Source organism: Marmota marmota, unplaced genomic scaffold (genome assembly GCF_001458135.2).
Source record: "Marmota marmota marmota unplaced genomic scaffold, marMar, whole genome shotgun sequence".
Taxonomy (NCBI): Eukaryota; Metazoa; Chordata; class Mammalia; order Rodentia; family Sciuridae; genus Marmota; species Marmota marmota.
In genome coordinates, this window is record NW_025999853.1 from 50,084,132 (window position 1) to 50,103,393 (window position 19,262).

Genomic DNA, 19,262 nt, shown 5'->3' on the forward strand with positions numbered 1-19,262 from the left:
TGGGTATAGTCCCAGTTGTAGGATTGCTGGATTATATGGTAAATGTCTTTTAAAATTTTTTGTGTGGAATTGTTTTCTTGTTTTCCATAGTGGTTGTACTACCCATATTCCCATCAACAGTGTATAAGCGTTCATTTTATTATTGAGGTATTTGCATTGGATATTAATCCCTTATCAATGTGAACATACTTTCCTCCAATCTGTGGGTTGTTTCTAAACCCCATTGATTGCTTACTTTGCTGTACAGAAGCTTTTAGTTTAATGTAATCCCATCAGTCTAATTTTTCTTTTATTATCTGTGCTCCTGAGGTCAGATTTAAAAAAACCCATCACCTATACCAGCATTATGGGGCTTTCCCATCTATGTTTTCTTCTAGCAGTTTCATAGTTTTGGGTCTTACATTTACAAGTGGTGGAGGAGGGGATTGTGGGTGAGAGGATATAGCTTAGAATTGAGGATTTCAGTTTTGTTCCTCTCTTTACCCTTTTTTTTCCCTCTGAATGTGGTTGAGGCTACTTGAAAATCTACCCTTTAATCTCCTCTAGTGGGTCCATCTAGGTTAGTTGCAGGAGGTCATAGAAATGAGTGTGGGCCCTGGAATAAGATAGGTAAACCCTAGGTAAACCATTTAGTGGCATGAAACTGTGAGTGATTCAGTAATGGTCTGCACTTCCTGGTTCAGGGAGTGCAAATACTTTCTTTTCAATGAGAATAATAAGTATATGCTCATTGTGGATTATTACCAATATTAAAAAACTAATTCTTTTAGGTTCTTAGTATTACGACCACAAGTCTATCTATGTGGTGAATTACATTTATTGATTTCCATATGTTGATCCAACCTTGCATCCCTGGAATGAAATCCACTTGATTATGGTGCACCACCTTTTTAATTTATTTTTGTGTGTGGTTTGCCAATATTTTATTATAAATTTTTGCATCTGTGTTCATCAAGGATATTGGTGTGATGTTTTCTACTCTTGATGTGTCTTTGTATAGTTTTGGTATCAGGGCAATGCTGGTTTCATAGAATGAATTTGGCACTGTTCCTGCTTTTATACTTAATAAAACAATTTGAGGAAGATTAGTATTAATTTTTCTCTAAAGGTCTGGTAGAACTTGCCTAATAACCTGTCCAGTCCAGGTCTTTGCTTCATTGAAAGGTTTCTTGATGGCTGCTTCAATTTTATGAGTTGATATTGGACTGTGTAAGTTTTCTATATCCTCCTACTTCAATTTGGTTAGGTCATATGTCTCTAGGAAAATGTTGATATCTTATGATTTTCTAATTTATCAGAGTATAAATTTTCAAAATAATTCCTCAGGATCCTCTGGATTTTTATTAGTGTCTATATGATATTTCCTTTTTCACATTGAAATTTGTTAATCTGAGTGATCTCTTTCCTTTGGTTAGTTTATTAATCTTGTTTATCCTTTCAAAAAGCCAAGTATTTGTTCTGTTGATCTTTTGTATTGTTTTTTATTCTCAAATTCATTGAGTTATCTCTGATTTTAATTATTTCCTGTCTTCTACTGATTTTGGTGTTGGTTTGTTCTTCTTTTTCTAGGGTCTTGAAGTGTAATGTTAGATTACTTATTTGGTATCTTTCTATTCTTTTGATGTATGAACTCAGTGCTCTAAACTTTTCTCTTAGAACTATCTTCATACTGCCTCAGAGATTTTGATATGTTGTCTCACTGTTCTCATTTACTTCTGAGAATTTTAAAATTCCTCCCCTGATTTCTTTTGCAGTCAATTCATCATTCAAAAGTGTGTTATTTAGTCTCCAGATTTGTTTCTGTCTTTTTTATCTTACTGTTTATTTCTAATTTAATTGCATTATGATCTGATAGAATATAAGATATTATCTCTGATTTTTTTGTGTTTGCTAAGATTTGTTTGTGACCTAAAATATGGTCTATTTTGGAAAATATTCCATGTAATGTTGAGAAGAATGTGAATTCAGTTTTTAATGGATGAAATTTTACATATATGGATGAAATATTACATATTATTAATCATATTTTTATTTCTGTAGAATTTTAATTTAAGTCTTGATGATCTATCTAGTGGTGAGAGCAGTATGTTAAAGTAACCTGGTATTACTGTGTTGTAGTCTATTTGATTTTTATTACTGAAAAGAGTTTGTTTGACATATAGAGATGCACCATTGTTTGGACACAAATACTTAGAATCATTATATCTTCTTGTTGTATGATTTCTTTAAGCAATATAAAAGGACCTTGTCCCTTCTGATTAATTTGGTTTGAAATTCACTGAGTTTGATGTGAGAATAGCTAGCTTTGCTTATTTCCTAGTACCATTCTTTTTTAAAAAATCTTTTTCTGGGGCTTGGGCTGTAGCTTAGTGGTAAAGCGCTTGCCTAGCACAGGTGAGGCACTAGGTTCGATCCTCAGTACCACATAAAACATAAAAATAAATAAAATAAAGTTATAATTTTTTCCTATTCATTCACCTTCAGTCTGTGGATATCTTTGCCTGTGAGGTGAGTTTCATGCAAAGAGGATACTGTTGAGTGTTTATTTATTTTTGATATTAGTGATTGAACCAAGGAGTGCTTAACCACTCAGCCACATTCCCAGCCTTTTGTATTTTTTATTTTGAAATGGGTCTCACTAAGTTGATGAGGCTGGCCTGCATCTTGCTAGCCTCCTGCCTCAGCTTCCTGAGTCACTGGTATTATAAGCATGCACCACCACAGCCAGCTTGGGTCTTGTTTTAAACCCAGTGTTCCAACCTATGTCTTTTTACCGAAGAGTTTAGATCATTTACACTCCATATTATACAGAGTAGCTATTTATTTAATTTCATTTTGATGTATTTCTAATATTTAAATCAGACTTGAATTCAATGCTATAAATTTTCCTCTTAGAAACCTTCATACTGTCCTTTAATTGACTGCACTCTTTAATTGACTATTCTTCTACTGTAATTCATTCCTATGCTGTTTTTCATTTTTATTTTTCGTTTCTTCTTCATGAAGTCCTTCACTGAGTACATTTTGTAGTGTAGACTTTCTGGTTATGAATTCTTTTAGCTTCTGATTTCATGGAAGGTTTTTTTTCCACATCAATTCTGAAACTTAATTTTGCTGGGTATAGTAATCTTTGTTGGAATTCATTTTCTTTCAGAGCTTGTTATATATTATTCCAAGCCCTTCTGGCTTTTAGGGTCTGAGTTGAGAAATCAGTTGAAATTCATTTAAGTTTAGCTCTAAATGCAACCAGCCATTTTTTTCTTGCAGATTTAAAAATTCTATCCTTAATTTGTATGTTAGGTATTTTTATTATAATGTGTCTTGGAGTGGATTTACTGTGTTTTGTATATTTGAAATCCTACATGCCTCTTTTATTTGAATTTCCATCTCATCCTTAAGTTTGGAAAGTTTTTCTGTTATTATTTCATTGACAAGTTTGTGCATCCCTTTAGCTTGTATTTCAGAGCCTTCATATACTCCAAGATTTCTTAAATTTCGCTTTTTGATGTTATCTCAGATTTGTTGAATATTCTGCTCATGGTCTCTTAAAATGTTTTCTGTATGGTCTACTTTATATTCAGTATTCTTTATTTTGTCTTCAAGGTCTGAAAATTTATCTTCAAAGTGGTCTAATCTATCACTAATGCTTTCCATTGAATTTTTAATTTGGTTTATTGAGTCTCTCAGTTTCAGGATTTCCATTTGGTTCTTTCTCAAAATTGCTATCTCTTTATTGAAGTGAGTTTTCACTTCCTTTATTTTCTCTATTTTCACTCCTTAGATCTTCTTTAAGTATGACGAACATTTCAACTGTGAAAAAATTCTTTTGCTGACATTTTCTCCACTGTAGTGTTGATGTAGTGAGTTTCGAAGCATTGCGATCTGTTTGGGGTGGGTTATTTATTTATTTATTTTTTGCTTTTCTTTTTCATATTGTTTGTATGTTTAATCATATACTTGGAAATTATCACTTCTTCTTTTAACATGAGACTACTTTGTGAGCTTCTTTCTCTTAAGAACCCTGAGTTGGACTGATATTCAGATATCAATACTTTAACTCAATGTGTGACTTCGGTTGATCACAGTTTTACACCAGTTTGATAGAAATCACTGAACCCTATTTATTACAATTAATTCAGAACTAAGCCTCACACCATTCAACCTTATGGAAAAACAACAACAACAACAACAATCTTATTGAATCTGTTCTTCATAATTCCTAAAATCTGGTATAAACTTGTAGTAAAATTCTGGACTAGGTTGAAAAATTAATTATTAAAATAGTAAAATTTCTATAATATTAAATGATGGCTAAAAGGGGGTAAGAAGAAAGATTTGGCTAAAAGGGGGTAAGAAGAAAGATTTGATTAAAAGAGGGAAAGTGAGGAGAAAGAAAGGAAAGATAGAAAAGATTAATACACACAAGATGTAAAGACAGAAATGGATGGTGAGTATTTGAAATTGTAGCAGATAATGTAATAGGACAAATGGGGAGTAAGAGGAGAACGTATAAAATAGAGCTAGGGAAACAATGATAGAAAGATTGATTTCAATGACTGTTTTAAACTATTAAAAGATATAAATTCAAATGAATTGAAGATACGATGTTGGCTATTAGGGCAACAACTATCAATCAAGTTAAAGAGTGATAATATGATCAAAGTTGTCATTAGAATTATTTAGCAAAACTTGCCAAGGAGAAGAAAATTATTTTTGTATACTGGTTTGGATTGCATCGGGGTTTGGTCATTAAGTAGATGTCCATCATTCTTTGACTGTGGATCGCTCCAGAGTTGCTGGGTCTCAGGAGCCTCTTCCCTAGTTGCTGTAGGCTTCCCACCATCTGGTTCTGGTTGGTCAGCTCAGGGGCCTGCAACTGACTGCTCAGAAGGTGCAGTGTTCATGTTTTGGTCATTTGTACTGTGTGCAGGAATTTAGGATGCTGGCTGTGGACTGTCTCTGTGATTGCTGTGAGTCACCATGTACCTATTTCCCTCTATAGGATCCTTTTCATGGTGGTAAATACCAGGTGGATGTCTATAAGCACAGTTCTGCTTGTGGAGTTTCCAGTGGGTGTTCTGTGGTGCAGAAGCATTACGCTAGCCAACATCACTCTCTGGGGCATAGTAGTAAAGGAATTCAGTTCATGTGAGTTCTACTTTCCATTGTCCCAGGTTGTGAATAGTGGATGCTGATTCTGTATGTGGATTATGAGTGAGGCAAGGTCCAGACAGTTTCCAAACAATGCCCTTTCAGGAGCCAGTTGAGGCCATGGGCCAGGCTTTGAGCTGGGTAATGCTGGGAACAGTCACTCCTTGCTGTCTTGGATCAGGCAATTTTCCATGTTAATTGACCTCCCTCTGGATATGGTTGTAGGCACCTTCTGTTTAATTTTCCTGGGTATTTATGCAATGTTTTCTTTATTGGCTTTCTATCAGTGGCTGCCACCATCTGGGAACCAATTTTCTATGTTCCTGGATATTCAGGCAGCTTCCCTGTCATGTGGCCTTATGATCATAGGGACAGTCTCTAGGCTTCCCATGGTGCCTTGCCCAGTGTCAGTTGTTGGGGCTGGTGTGGTCACAATGGATCTCCTTTAGTCTGTTCAGGATCAAATCTGTCTTCATGCTGATCTCTGCCTGGACCCCATGGAGGTCCCAGGGAGCTTATCACCTCTGCCCTGCCCACAAGGAGGCTGAGTGGAGTAGTGAGTTAGGTGCCCTTCCCAGGCCCAGGTCTGTTCCATTCCATTCCCCTCGTTCACCAGTGAGGGGGAGGGGTTTTTAGCAACTTTTGGTTATGCTACTAGTGATCCAATTAGAAATTTCTTTTAGTCAAATCCTTAATTGATCCTGCTGCAGTGGACTTCTGTGTGGTTTGATTTGCATCTATTTGGGTGTGGAAAGATGCTGTGTTGATTTAAGGGGGTGACTAGTTGGTTGAGGGCTCCATAAAATGGCTGTGAATACCCTATTGCTGCCCTGCCCCCCAGCTGTCTTTTCACTATTTGGTTTTAAACTCTTTTATATCCTTCAAGGACATTGCAGTTTCCATCATGCTTTAAATTTTGTCTGCCTTTCTAAATGTTTTTAAGTGAGTGAGCTTGAGCTTTTTGGCTCCCTTTCTCTGTTGCCCCTTGTCCCTTCTCTCACCCTGGTTTGGGTTCAGGGTTAGGAAACTCTGCACTTATTTTCACCCCTGGGAACCAATCTCCCAGTCACTCCAGGTTTCAGACTTTGTAGTAGTGAATCTTAGAGCATTCATTTTTTCACGCACCTCTCAATTCTGCTTTTCCTTCATGACTTCTTTCTGTGTTTCTAGGAGATCAGAAATTGCTGCCAAGCTCCCTTCCACCATCTTCTTCCAGAGGAACAATTTCAAGTGTTGGTGAGGATGTGGAGCAATAGCAATTTTTCTGCATTAATCTTGGGGAGGCAAAATGTTGTAATTACTTTGAAAACTAGGTTGACAATGTCTTATTTTTTTTAAAAGAATTTATTTGTTCTTTTTAGGTATACAAATAATAGAGTGTATTTTGACATATTATGCATGCATGGATAATAACTTACTCTAGTTAAGATCCAATTCTTGTGGTTATACATGAAGTGGAATTTCATTGGTGGAGTATTTATATATGAACATTTATATATGAACATATCCTAGTCATTCTACTGTCTTTCCTATTTCCACAGCTCTTCCATTCATTCCCCTTTGTCTAACCCAGTGAACTTCTATTATTAACACCTCCACATTGTTTATTAGTATTCATATATGAGAGAGAATAATCAGCTTTTGGTGTTTTGAGATTGGCTTTTTTCACTTAGCATGATAGTCTCCAGTTCCATCCATTTACCGGCAAATCTCATAATGTCATTCTTCTTTTTGGCTAAGTAATACTCCATTGTGTATACATATCACATTTTCTTTATCCATTCATCTGTTGATTTCATAACTTAGCTATTGTGAATTGAGGTGCTCTAAACTTTAATGTGGCTGAGTCACTGTAGAATGCTGATTTTAATACCTTTGTGTATATGATATAACTGGGTCAAATAGTGGTTCCATTCCAAGATTTCTGAGGAATCTCCATACTGCTTTCCAGAGTGGTTACACCAGTTTGGAGTCCCACCAACAATGTGTGAGTGTAGCTTTTTCCCCACATCCTCATCAAATTTTATTGTTACTTGTATTCTTGATAATTGCCATTCTGACTGGAGTGAGATGGAATCTCAGTGTAGTTTTAATTTGAATTTCTCTAACTCCTAGAGATCAGTTGAACTTTTTTTCATATATTTGTTGATCATTTATATTTCTTCCTGTATAAAGTGTCTGTTCAGTTCCTTTGCCCATTAATTGACTGAGCTATTTATTTTCTGATGTTTTTTCAGGCTTTTTATATCCTGGAGATTAATGCTCTATCTGAGGTGCAAGTGGCAAAGATTCTGTCCCATTCTGTAGGCTGTCTTCACATTATTGTTTCCTTTGTTGTGAAGAAGGTTTTAGTTTGATACCATCCCATTTCTTGATCCTTGATTTTAATTTCTTCAGCATAGGAATCTTGTTGAGAAAGTTAGTTCTTAAGTTGACATGATGGAGAGTTGGGCCTACTTTTTCTTCTAGTAGGCACAGGGTCTTTGTTGTCATGCCTAGGCTCTTGATCCACTTTGAGTTGTCAAGGTAAGAGATAGCAGTTCTATTTCATTCTCCTACATATGGATTTCCAGTTTTCCTAGCACCATTTATTGAAGAGGCTACTTTTCTCCAATGTATGTTTGTGGCTTGGCAATGTTTTGTAGTGTTAGACATAAATTTGTCACATAGCATAGCAATATCCCAGATAGATGAAACATATGTCTATAAAACAATTATATATGATGTTCATTACAATTTTAACAATAATAGCAAATATAAAAAACAACCCTAATGTCCATTAACTGGTGATTTGATCCAGAAACAAGCAAACCAAAGGAAGAGAATGTTGTATTCTGAAAGAGTAAGCAAGAAAATGTTCCCCAGCAGGAGGAGTGATTAACCGAGTGTAGTACTGCAGATAGATCAATCAAATAAGATGATGAGTGAACTTTGATCATTACAAAAAGCAATAGGGTGGTCACTGGTGACCTTGAGAAAGCTATTTTGGTGATTGGTGAGAGCAAAAGCCTGATGGGAATAGGTTTATGTGTGAGTGGGAAGAGATGACTAAGAAGGAATCTAAGAAGTATTTATTGAAAAATCCAAAGAGAAATGGAAGATGAAGTCACTGATGGAGATAGGGAAGGGGATTTTAGAATGGAATAAATTATGTGCATGTAAGGGCATGAGAACAATGTGTAAGTTAAAAGCTGATGATTCAGGAGGAGAGGGGGCTGACTGTGGGAGCAGTGTTTTTCTGAGTAGTCGTGTGGTCTGTTGCATAGTGAAGGTTTGGTCTCCAATCTATTCAGTTATGTGCACGTAGATTTATGTATATATGTGGGAAAAAAGATCATTAAGATGTTTAAAAAATAAACAGGAATGTGAGGGGTGAGGGAAAAAAATCCATGAGCTCATATAGGGACAGTCAAAAAGGAATGAATTTTACTTTTTTTCTGACTGAGTTATATGACTGCCTGAAAGCTATTTAAGAGGCCTTGGTGGATAGTTATCCCTAGACAAGTTTGACTCAGTTATCAGGGGAAAAACACTTTAAATTATTTCCTGTTTACTGGGAAATTCTGAAAAATCTATAACACGCTAGTTCGGGGTAGTGGCCACCACTGTTCTTTTGTTAATACTCCCACCCCGGGATGATTTACTTATCACAATCCCTCAGTAGTAACAGGAGGGAATGTAAAGCATATGCTCACAGAGCCCATGTGAGGGTGGGAGTTTTTGGAAGTTCTTTTTGAATTGTTTGAATCTTTTAAGGATGAATCACATATTTGGTAGGTGAAGGAGGATGGTTCTTCCAGGCTGAGTAGACTGTGTTGCAGAGGCTAGTGGGTAATTTCCTGTGGCCAAACTGAAGCTATGGTATGGGAAAGTGTTAGAAAGGACAGTGGGAAGGAATTTATACTAGGTCAATAAAGTTCTGAAACGCTGTTTTAAGGAGATTGGACTTTAATTTGTTCTCAATAGGCAGCTACTGAAGAATTTTTGAGGCATGAGAAGAACTTGTATTTCTTTTTGTAAGATTATTCTGGAAATAATAGTAATGATGGATTTAAGGAATAAGGATTTAAATGAAGGTAGAAAGATCAATTTTGGGAAAATGACCAAGAAGTACAATTCACAATAAAATAGCTAAGTTAAGGAATCAGCCTAGGTGTCCCACAAAAGGCAAATGGATAAAGAAAAGGTTATATATATACACAATGTGGCATTTTAGTCATAAGGAAGAAAGAAATTATGTCATTTGCTGGGAACTAAGTGAAATAAGCCAGACTTAGAAAGTCAAAGGTTTAATGTTTTTTCTCATATTAGGGAGCTAGAGAGAAATAATGAATTATTTTTTAAAAAGAGGACCTTGTAAAAATAGAAGGGAGAACAATGAAATAGAGGAATGGGTTCAAGGGAGGGGATGAGGGATGGGAAAGGGGATGAGTCATGGAATAAAACTGGCTAAATTATGCCATGTGCATGTGTGGATGTATCAGAATAAATCCCACTTTTACATATAATATACCAATTAAAAATTAAATTAATAGAAAGAAGACCAATAGAGTAGAGGAAAGGGATCAGGTGAAGGTCAGAAGGTAGGAAAGGGGTTAGTTATGGGGATTGAAATGGAGCAAATTATGTTATGAATATGTAAAAATAAACCCCTAAATTAGGCGAAACTATAAGGTACCAATTAAAAAAGAAGAAGAACAATCCTGATTTACTATGTTAATTACCTCTTAATGCCAAGGGCAGTGTATTTCCAGTCATGTAGACTTAAATTCTATGAGTGACTTAGACTTAATTTTCCTCTCATTTATTAACCAGATAGTAAATATCATTAATTAATTCTAATTTTTATATCTGCCTAAGATAAAATTTTGCCCACACAGGAAAGTTTACTCAAAGGGCTTGAAGCACAGTCCAATCCATTTTTTGATCATGTTCTCTTGCAAGATATGCTGTTCACTTCTTATCCTTCCATCTTTCTAAATATCTTCTAGGTCTAAGTAGAGTTCTGTTATCTTCACAGGGTCTGTCACAATAGGAAGCAGTATTGCGTTCTGGTGATGTGTATGGAATCTGGATCCAGATCATGTGGGTTCAGATCTCAGCAATTCCGCCTATGATTAGTTGTGTGTCTTTGGCTCTGTGCTCCATATTCTTTATCTGTAACACAAGAATGATAAGAATGGTATATTGTTTTTAGTTAATAACAAGTAATGATCATAATAATTATAGATTATTAGTTGACTCTATTATTGCCATGCATATTTCTTAGTGTGATGCCTGGCATATAGTAAACAATGTAAGTGCTCTTATTATTTTACTTGACCATAGGAAAAATCTCTTCTGTATTGGAGACACTCATGTTTGCCACTCAGGTGGCATTTCAATGTATGCTGTTTTGTGAAGTTTCTTGTATTGTTAACCTTTCATGGTTGTATATCTTATATATTGTTCTATTGTTCTGGGGCAGATTTATTTATTTAGTTTTGTATTTCTATGCTACACAGCATAATGATGAATATACTTTCAAATATCTATTAAGGTGTGAACAAAATGTATTGAACAGTAGAGTTCTAGGGCTTTCTCTGTTGCCAGGAGAAATGATTACCTGAGTGAGAGACACTGAACTTTGTGTAGGTTTGTTTGTTTGTTCGTTTTTTATTTCAGGAAAGCATTATCTTATTATCATCTCAGCGAATGTTCTCACTTGGCACCTAACTGGCATCAAACCAAAGACCTCAGGCCAACAAACCTGGGCTGCTCACAAGCCCCGGTAAATTGGTCTTTATGTCAGGAATATCAGAACACCTATTTCTGTCTTTGGTTCCTTTGAAAGGCCTAAATCTGTCTCAGATGCACTAATGGTGCTGGCCACAAGATGGTGGGAAAGTCTTGAAATTGCAATCTGCTGGAACAGGAAGCCAAGCTACTACTTGCTAGTGGGATTGTTTTCTCAGGTGGCAGAACCAGATAGGGTCCTAATCATGCTCATTGTCAGCATTCTTCTGTCTCTGCCTGAGCTGGAATGAATAAAGGGCCATTCTCTCTCAAGGCTCAGGGGAGCTGTGAGCTCTTTGATCAGTACTGCTGGCTGGATAAAATCCTAATTCATTTTGCCACCTTCATAAAGTATACCCTCAGGATCCATGCTGAATACTCAGAGCCCTTCGGGACATTTTAATTACGTGCAGTTTCCTACTGTCCGAATAGTTCAGGACTGTCTGGGCTGGGTCCCTTCTTAGGATCTCAATTCAGGATTAGGTACTCAAAGCATGAATAACAGGAAATACATTCCAAAGACGGAGGATGCTCTCTCTTTAAACAAACAAACAAACAAACAACAACAACAAACCCCCCAAACCCCCCAAACCCAAAATACCTGCAGAAGAAACAATGTTAGACATCACAGAGTAAACTGGTCACTCAGCTGGGCCAAGCGGGCGCTGTGTTGTGTTTAGACCAGGATCTCTTCTCTGAGTGATGCATGTAGGGACTCAGCTTGGAGGCCCCGCAGTTCAGTTGTGCAGCTCTCTTTTCCCAATCCCTGAAGATCACCAGCAGCTGCAGCAGAATGAAGACCAGAGGTGCGGTCAGGACGAACCAGAGGTCTCTTGTCTGCTCCACCAGCTTCTGGCACAGCAGCATTTCAAAGACGCACTTGAGGCTAAGGACCATAAGAACCCAGAAGAGATGCAGCACTGCCAGGTGCTTTTCCCAGTCTTGGAAGAGGCGCAGGGTTAGGATAGTGGTAAAGCAGGTGCTGAACCCGGCAGGGTTGAAGAAAGGCACGAACACGTTCCACCAGGAGAGGCCTGTGGCCAGGCCGTCCATTCGCAGTGCTAGAAGCGTGGGGGAACACCAATAGGGGCAGCAGGTGCAGGACGATCTGGAAGGCGGCGAGGCCCAGCCACTGAACCAGCCTCTTTAGTCCGAAGAGCATTGTGCTGGCAGAGTGCGGGCTGAGCCCTGCGCGCGCCTAGAGGCCTTGCGCCCCCTCTGGTTGTCTTGCTGGGGTTGTCTCCAGCAAGAGGCACCTGGCGGCCCCGCCTGCCCGGCCCCGCCCACCCCTCCTGGACCAGGCCCGGGAGCACCCCTGATCCCCAGCCTCACCCAGGGCTTAGGGTGGCCAAAGGCCTTGTCCTGCTGGTCTGTGTAGGGTTTTTAATATCCAAAATAGCAATTTTCCAATCTTTTCAGAGAAGCCACTTTGGGATCAATTGTGCTAAAAAAGAATATGTCCCCTGGGGGTGTTGGTACTAACAAAGACACTTTGTTCTTTAATGAACAAAGATTAAATAGATATTTAAGAGAAGCCATTCCACAGAGACTTGTGAGGAAGTTGCAATGGGATCATCAAAGGCAAGTGGTCAGCAGGCTGGAGAGAAGAGCAGCAGAGATGGAGCAACGGATTGAATGCCAACCTTACATTGATTAGCCTGCAAAAGACATTTTAAAGTTTTTTTCTCAAATCTATCATTTAGGTAGCCATAGATCTTTCTCATCATGGAGAAAGTAGTCATTTAACTTGAGGATTGTATTTATTTTTTTAGTAGACTTTTTTTTTTTTTATTAAGGAACACTTTTATATTATAGAAGAGTGAGAAAATAATACAGAGGGTGTCCACATATCCTATGCCCAATATCCGCTATTATTAACATCTTACATTGGTATAATGCACTTCTTATAATTCATTAACCAATACTGGTACATTATTATTAAATAAAGCCCATAGTTTATTCAGACTTTTAAACTTTTACGTAATACCTTTTTCTATTCTAGAATCCCTGGGATAGCACATTACATTGAGTTGTCATGTATTTTTAGGCTCCTCTTGGCTGTGCCAGATTCTCAGACTTCCCTTATTTTTGATGACCTTGGTATTTTTGAGGGGGTACTGGTCAGGTATTTTGCACGATGCTCCAGTATTGTAATCTGTCTGCTGTGTTTGGGATGACCATAGAGGTGAAGCACAATTTTTGGCCTGTCACATTGAGGTTACTGATCAACATAATGTACGACTGTTGATGTTGGCCTGGATCTCCTGGCTCAGACTGTTTGTCACACTTCTCCACTGTAAAGATTCCCTCCTCCCCACACTGTTTCTATACGATACTCTTGGGAAGGAAGTCCTATGTACCTCGCCTAAGGAGTGGGGAGCTATGTTCCCCTGCTTTATATTTACCTACATAAATTGTTTGGACTACTTCTGTACAGGATGTCTCTTTCCCATCATTTATTAATTTATTTAAATATTTATTTGTACCACTGTGGACTCTTGAATATTGGATATTTTGTATTATAATTTGATAATATTTTATTTATTTTGTTACCCAAATTGTTCCAGCTCTTTCAGTTGCTTCTCTGTACTTCTAACATACCTTATCTATATAATTGCACTTAAAAAGATGGTTCAGGAGGCTCATACTTGAAGAAATGTTCTGGATACCAAAGTCAGGGGTGAATGTAAGCAGTCCTGTTTGCCTTATGAGCACTCACTTTTTTTCTTTCTGAGAGTGACATATAAATTCCATGTTACCAGGGACCTTTCCCTATTTGTTTAGTGTCATATTCTCAGTGCATAAAACAATGCTTACCATAAGCAGTTATTCAATAAATAATTGTTGAATGAATAAATGAAATTAAAATGGCAGTTCTTAGAGGGAAGTGGTAGGAATATTTTCCTTGCTTGCCTTGAGTAAAATGTAATGATATAAATAATAACTATAGTACTGTCTTTTCTTCCTTGCCCTTAAATCTTGCATTGTAGCACATTTCCATGACCACACTCTCATTTCCTTAATCATGCAAATAGCAGTTTTAGCGTAAGGTCTAAGTGACACCAAACTAGATCATATCTAATTAAGAAGATATTTCAGGCTGCAATTGTGGCTCAGTAGTAGAGTGCTTGCCTAGTATGTGTGAGGCACTGGGTTCAATTCTCAGCACCACATAAAAATAAATGAGGGATACTGTGTCTACCTACAAGTAAAACAAATATATATATATTTTTAAAAAGCACATCTTTAATTTATATTATTGAACTGTGTATGACATCAGAAAGATTTTAGGTTATGTATTAAAATCTGACAACGATATATGGGTGATGAACTGGCATCTGTTATCAAGAGTTTTTAATTCTTCCTCTGTCAGAGGCATTTGCCCTCAAAGAATAATAGAAACAAGATTAATACATACATAACACAAACATTGAAAACCAGTAGGATTATAGTGACAAAAAATGTAGAATAAAAATATTTTTGTTGAGACTGAATATTTAGATTAGAACTGTGATAGCAATGATAGGTGTATGAAAAGTAAATAAGAATTTTTCATAGAAAAAAATAATAATGCTGAGTGACTAAAATTGGGCATAGATCAGGAAACGCTGAGGGCAAACAGGGTGACACACATATACACACTGCTTACATATATGTTTAAAATTTGCCACTTGGTATAAAATCCCTCTACCCTACATGTAAAATTAAACTCTACAAAGTTCTGAATATTTTCATTAATCAGAGTTGGCAAAGTTAATTCTGGTCCTCAGTTATTTGATGCACTCCATGTTGAGATTACAGAGACTTGACCAATGCCCTCCATTTATGAGTGGGTACAAGAGAAGAATGCTGCACTGTCCGGAACAGAAGTAGGTGATAAGCTTGTCGGAACCTACTTCATGTCAAGTGTTGGTCCTATCCATAGGCACTTGGTTCCTGAGTGGCAAATTGGGCAGATTTTAAAGATAAACTTTATAATGTTAATTTTCTGTTCATCAATCAAGGAAAACAATATTACTACACATAAATTCTGCTTGATAAGGACTCACAATATGGGTGAAGTTATTAATTCAGAAAATATATATATCACAAAGATATATGATTAAATTAATGAGAGAAACTAGAGGACACATGGTTGTGTTTTGTTGGTGTCTTAGAAAGGCAAAAAGAAGAATGCCCTTTGGCAATACTCTGATTTTTTTCTCAATATTTTGGAAGTATAAATGAAGATTATACCCATACTATGGCCATTATATGAACAATTTATAAGTCTGATCAAAATATAAAGTGTAGTTGAGCAGTTTGATGTTTGATAAACATAGATAATAGTTACATATGTTCTATAAAAGCACAAAAGTTTATTTTCATAATTATAAAGCACAAAACAACAAAAGACTTTTTATCAGTTATCCGAATTCCAATTATGTGCATGACTAGTACTTGTTTTTCTTCTTCACACTCTTCTCTAGACCCATCCATGTTTTCCAAACTCTCATTTTATCTTTGACATCTTAGAATATCCTTTCCAAATAATGAAATTGTTTTGATAACTTGATCAAGCTTCTTAAACTCTAACATTGTTGAATCAAGAGATGCTGTCAATTTGAATAGTTGGAGAACTTACCCAACCAAATTTAGTCATAATGTTTCTAAATTCAGAGCTTGTTCTCTGTGAGTTTATGTCTCACACAAGTGAGAAGCAGTCTCTGGATATTTCCATTCCACATAACAAGAAGGGCATATGGCCAGAGATGCAACTTCTGCTTTGCATTTCCTTTTTATGACATTGGGTCTTTGACTAATCTCTGGGGCATGCAATTATTGAAGAAACCATTCTGAATAAAGGAAACTTAAAAGAAGGCAAAACAAATTGTTTGATTTTTTGGTTTTTGTATTATAAGAGAAAAATGTTCCAGGGAGAACATTAGCTTGATGAGTCTACCAAATAATAAGAAGCCATGTTTGGCACTTTCATGAACAGTGCTCACAGTTATTCAGATTTAAATGTAAGTAAGCCTCAAAAAAAATCAATAGGCTCTCAATTCTTTGTGAGAAATACAGTCCGTTTTACTGTGTCTTTGAAAGCTGCTTTTACTTGTTTGTTTCGAAGTGTATAGATGAAAGGGTTAAGCAAAGGGGCAACTGAAGTAGTGAGGATGGACACCACCTTGTTAATGGCCACTCCTTCCTTTGCTGAAAGCTTGATGTAGATGAAGATGCAGCTGCCATAGGTGATGGAAACCACAATCATGTGGGAGGAGCAGGTGGAAAAGGCCTTTTTCCTTTGTTGGACAGAAGGAAATTTTAGAATAGTCTTGATGATGTATGTGTAGGAGAGAGTGACACACACCAAGGTAATACTTAGCGTCAGTATGGCAGAAGTCAAGACTATTTTCTCTAAAAACACTGTGTCTGAGCAGGTTATCTGTAGAAGGGGAGACACATCACAGCCAAAGTGATCAATCTCATTTGAGTCACAGAATTCCAACTGGAGGCCTAAGCCAATGGGTGGGAGGATGATCAGCAGGCCAGCAAACCAACAGCCGAGGACAAGTATAGTACAGACTCTGTTGCTCATGATGGTTGAGTAGTGCAGGGGCTTACAGATGGCCACGTAGCAGTCATAGGACATGGCAGCCAGGAGATAAAATTCTGTTGCTCCAAAGAGGACAACAAAAAATAATTGGGTGGCACAAGCATTGTAAGTAACAGTGTTGTCACCAGTTGTCATGGTGTACAGGAATCTGGGAATACAAACAGTGGTGAATGAGACTTCCAGGAAAGAGAAATTTCAGAGGAAAAAAATACATGGGAGTTTTAAGATGAGAATCCAAAAGTGTGAGTGTGATAATGGTGAGGTTCCCAGCCACACTCAACATGTAAGTGAGAAACAAAAATATGAAAATTAGAACTTGTAGTTTTGGATCATCCGTCAGTCCCAGCAGGATGAATGTTGTTATTGCTGTATGATTTCTCATCCCTGCCTTTGCCAAGTCACAAGCGAGTGGACCTGAAGAGAGGTGTCAAAAGAAGCCAGCATTGGAGCCTGACTGGTGACATCCCAGCCAGTCAGCTCAGTGCACTTAATATTCCTTTACCTGATAATCAATTACCTCATTGAAAATACCCATACCATTGACATCTTACAAGAAGGTTTCTACAGAAAATTTTGAATATAGATCTTATGCTTGTAATTCTCTAATGACAAACCACATTAGTAAAAATGTCAAATAAGAACCAAACAAAACATAAATCATATGTGCAGAATGCAGTTTATTAACAATACTGCCTGGAGGTGACACTCTATGTGTTCTTAATCTGGAAGAACTATGACAATTTTGGACTTCTCTTCTCCCATCTTCACCTTTCTTTGCCTTCTCCTGCCATACTGTAATGTTCTATGTTCAAAATCTGGGAGGATCTGTTAATTAGGATTTTATGTTCATCATTTAAATTTGTTGCAATGAGTTTTAACAGCAACACATTCATCTTAGTGTTAATTTTTCTTTGTGCTAAATTATCTCTAAAAAGGGTGATAAGTTAGATCACAAAGGTGCACCTTAGCTTTTTTGTTTTGTGAATGAAAAGTATTTCTTTTTATGAGTTCATCTTAGATACACAGTATTGTGAAACATTGTATTGGGGTTCATTTTAATATAATTATACAATCATGGAATGTAATTTGCTCTGATTCAGTCCTCACTACTTCCCCTTTCCTTTCTGGTGTTCTTTTGATCTTTCTTCTATTTATTTTTGATTTTTATGTTTATGCCCTTTGGATATACATGAAGGTGCAATTGATTGGAGCATATTCAAAGATGAACATAGGAAAGTGTGTCAGATTCATTTCACCCTTCTTTCCCCTTCCCTTCCCTCTTTCTAGATCCCTTTCCTCTACTTCATTGATCTCTCTTCTATGTCGCGACCCCTTGCCCGCAAGGAAGATGCAACTCAGGAATCTTCTTTCAGCAGTTTATTCTGGCCCTTGATATTTCTTCTTCTCTCTCTCGGATGCCCCTCCCAGCCTTAATAAAGCATCTCAAGCCCCAATGCAAAGCTGCCACGTGGAGCTTTCTCATAGGGTGATGAAAAGTCATGCGCCAACTCTCCCAAATTAGGAGTTGTTTGTCACAGACCACAGCGGAGCCAGCGCCATCTTGTAATGGCGACCATAGTCTGCAGAAATGGCAGAAGCGGCTCACCACACTTCTATAGTGAAAAGAGTTTCTAGCCAGTTTTGAGACTCTTAGACATTGTGTTTCCTGAACCTTCGAAGTGGTATAAAGAACCATTTTCTGGAACCTGAGCATGAACCTGATTGAGTCCTGCTGTGGTGTTGGCCAAGGACAGAGCCCAGGAGGAGAGATCTGTGGTGCTGCTTTCTTGGCAGCCTGGTCCACCCAGTCTTCTTAGTGCCACTCAGTCACCTGAGTCTGTCTGTGACCTCTTTTTTAATGATTCCTGCTGTTTCATTCCAATCATTCTCCCTGCTAATTTACCAACTGTCTTCCTAATCTTGTTTATGTTCTCTGGGTTTTTGGTAATGTAACTAGCTCAGGCAACATCTAGGAACAGATGGACTCTTACAAACTCATCTTTGTAAACAAATAATAAAGTTCCCTACCTTTCTCTTTGGCCTTTATCTCTGTCCATTTCAGCACTTCCCAGAAGTTTCAAGCCTCCTTGTATTCAAATTGATGTATTTTCAGGAACCACGTTAGATATGGGCTCAGGGAATTCTGCTTCACTTTGTATCCAAACTTAAACCCTCATTGCCGTTCCATATTTTAAACAGCTGTTTTCAGATATACAACTTGAAAATTTTATAAATTCATTATCAGCAGTGTATATGTATTTAATAACTTAAAATTATAAAATATGTTATAAAATATGACATAAAATATGTCTTAGTAGGAGGATTGTTAAATGATCAATTTTAGATATAGCTCACAATTTATTAAAAAACCTATAAACTTTTGTATAAAGGGGCTAAAAACTAATTTTTTAATGTTTAGATAACTGCCCCACTTGCACCCAATATTTGTGGTCCATTTGAGAATCAAAGACACTGTACATTTCTCTTATTTATTACTGTTCATGAAAACAATCAACATTCATTCATTCAAATGAATATTCAATAATCACTTATTATGTACAGAGGATTATATCAGAGACTTGAGGTCCACCTATTAAAAATTTGCTCCCTAAAGAAGATTTGAGACCACCAGTAGAAAATAATATTTCATATTAGCATATTTTCATTGACATGGTAACATAAGGTAACAGCAGAAATGTAATTTTGGATTCAAAACAGTAACTATTTTATGCTTCTTCAT

General features: G+C 37.0%; 2 pseudogenes; both read right to left on the bottom strand.

Annotated features, from left to right (window-relative positions):
* Positions 1–11,571: 11,571 nt before the first annotated feature.
* Positions 11,572–12,088, bottom strand: LOC107139752 (annotated as a pseudogene).
* A 3,876-nt stretch (positions 12,089–15,964) lies between these two features.
* Positions 15,965–16,904, bottom strand: LOC107139835 (annotated as a pseudogene).
* Between the last annotated feature and the right edge of the window lie 2,358 nt (positions 16,905–19,262).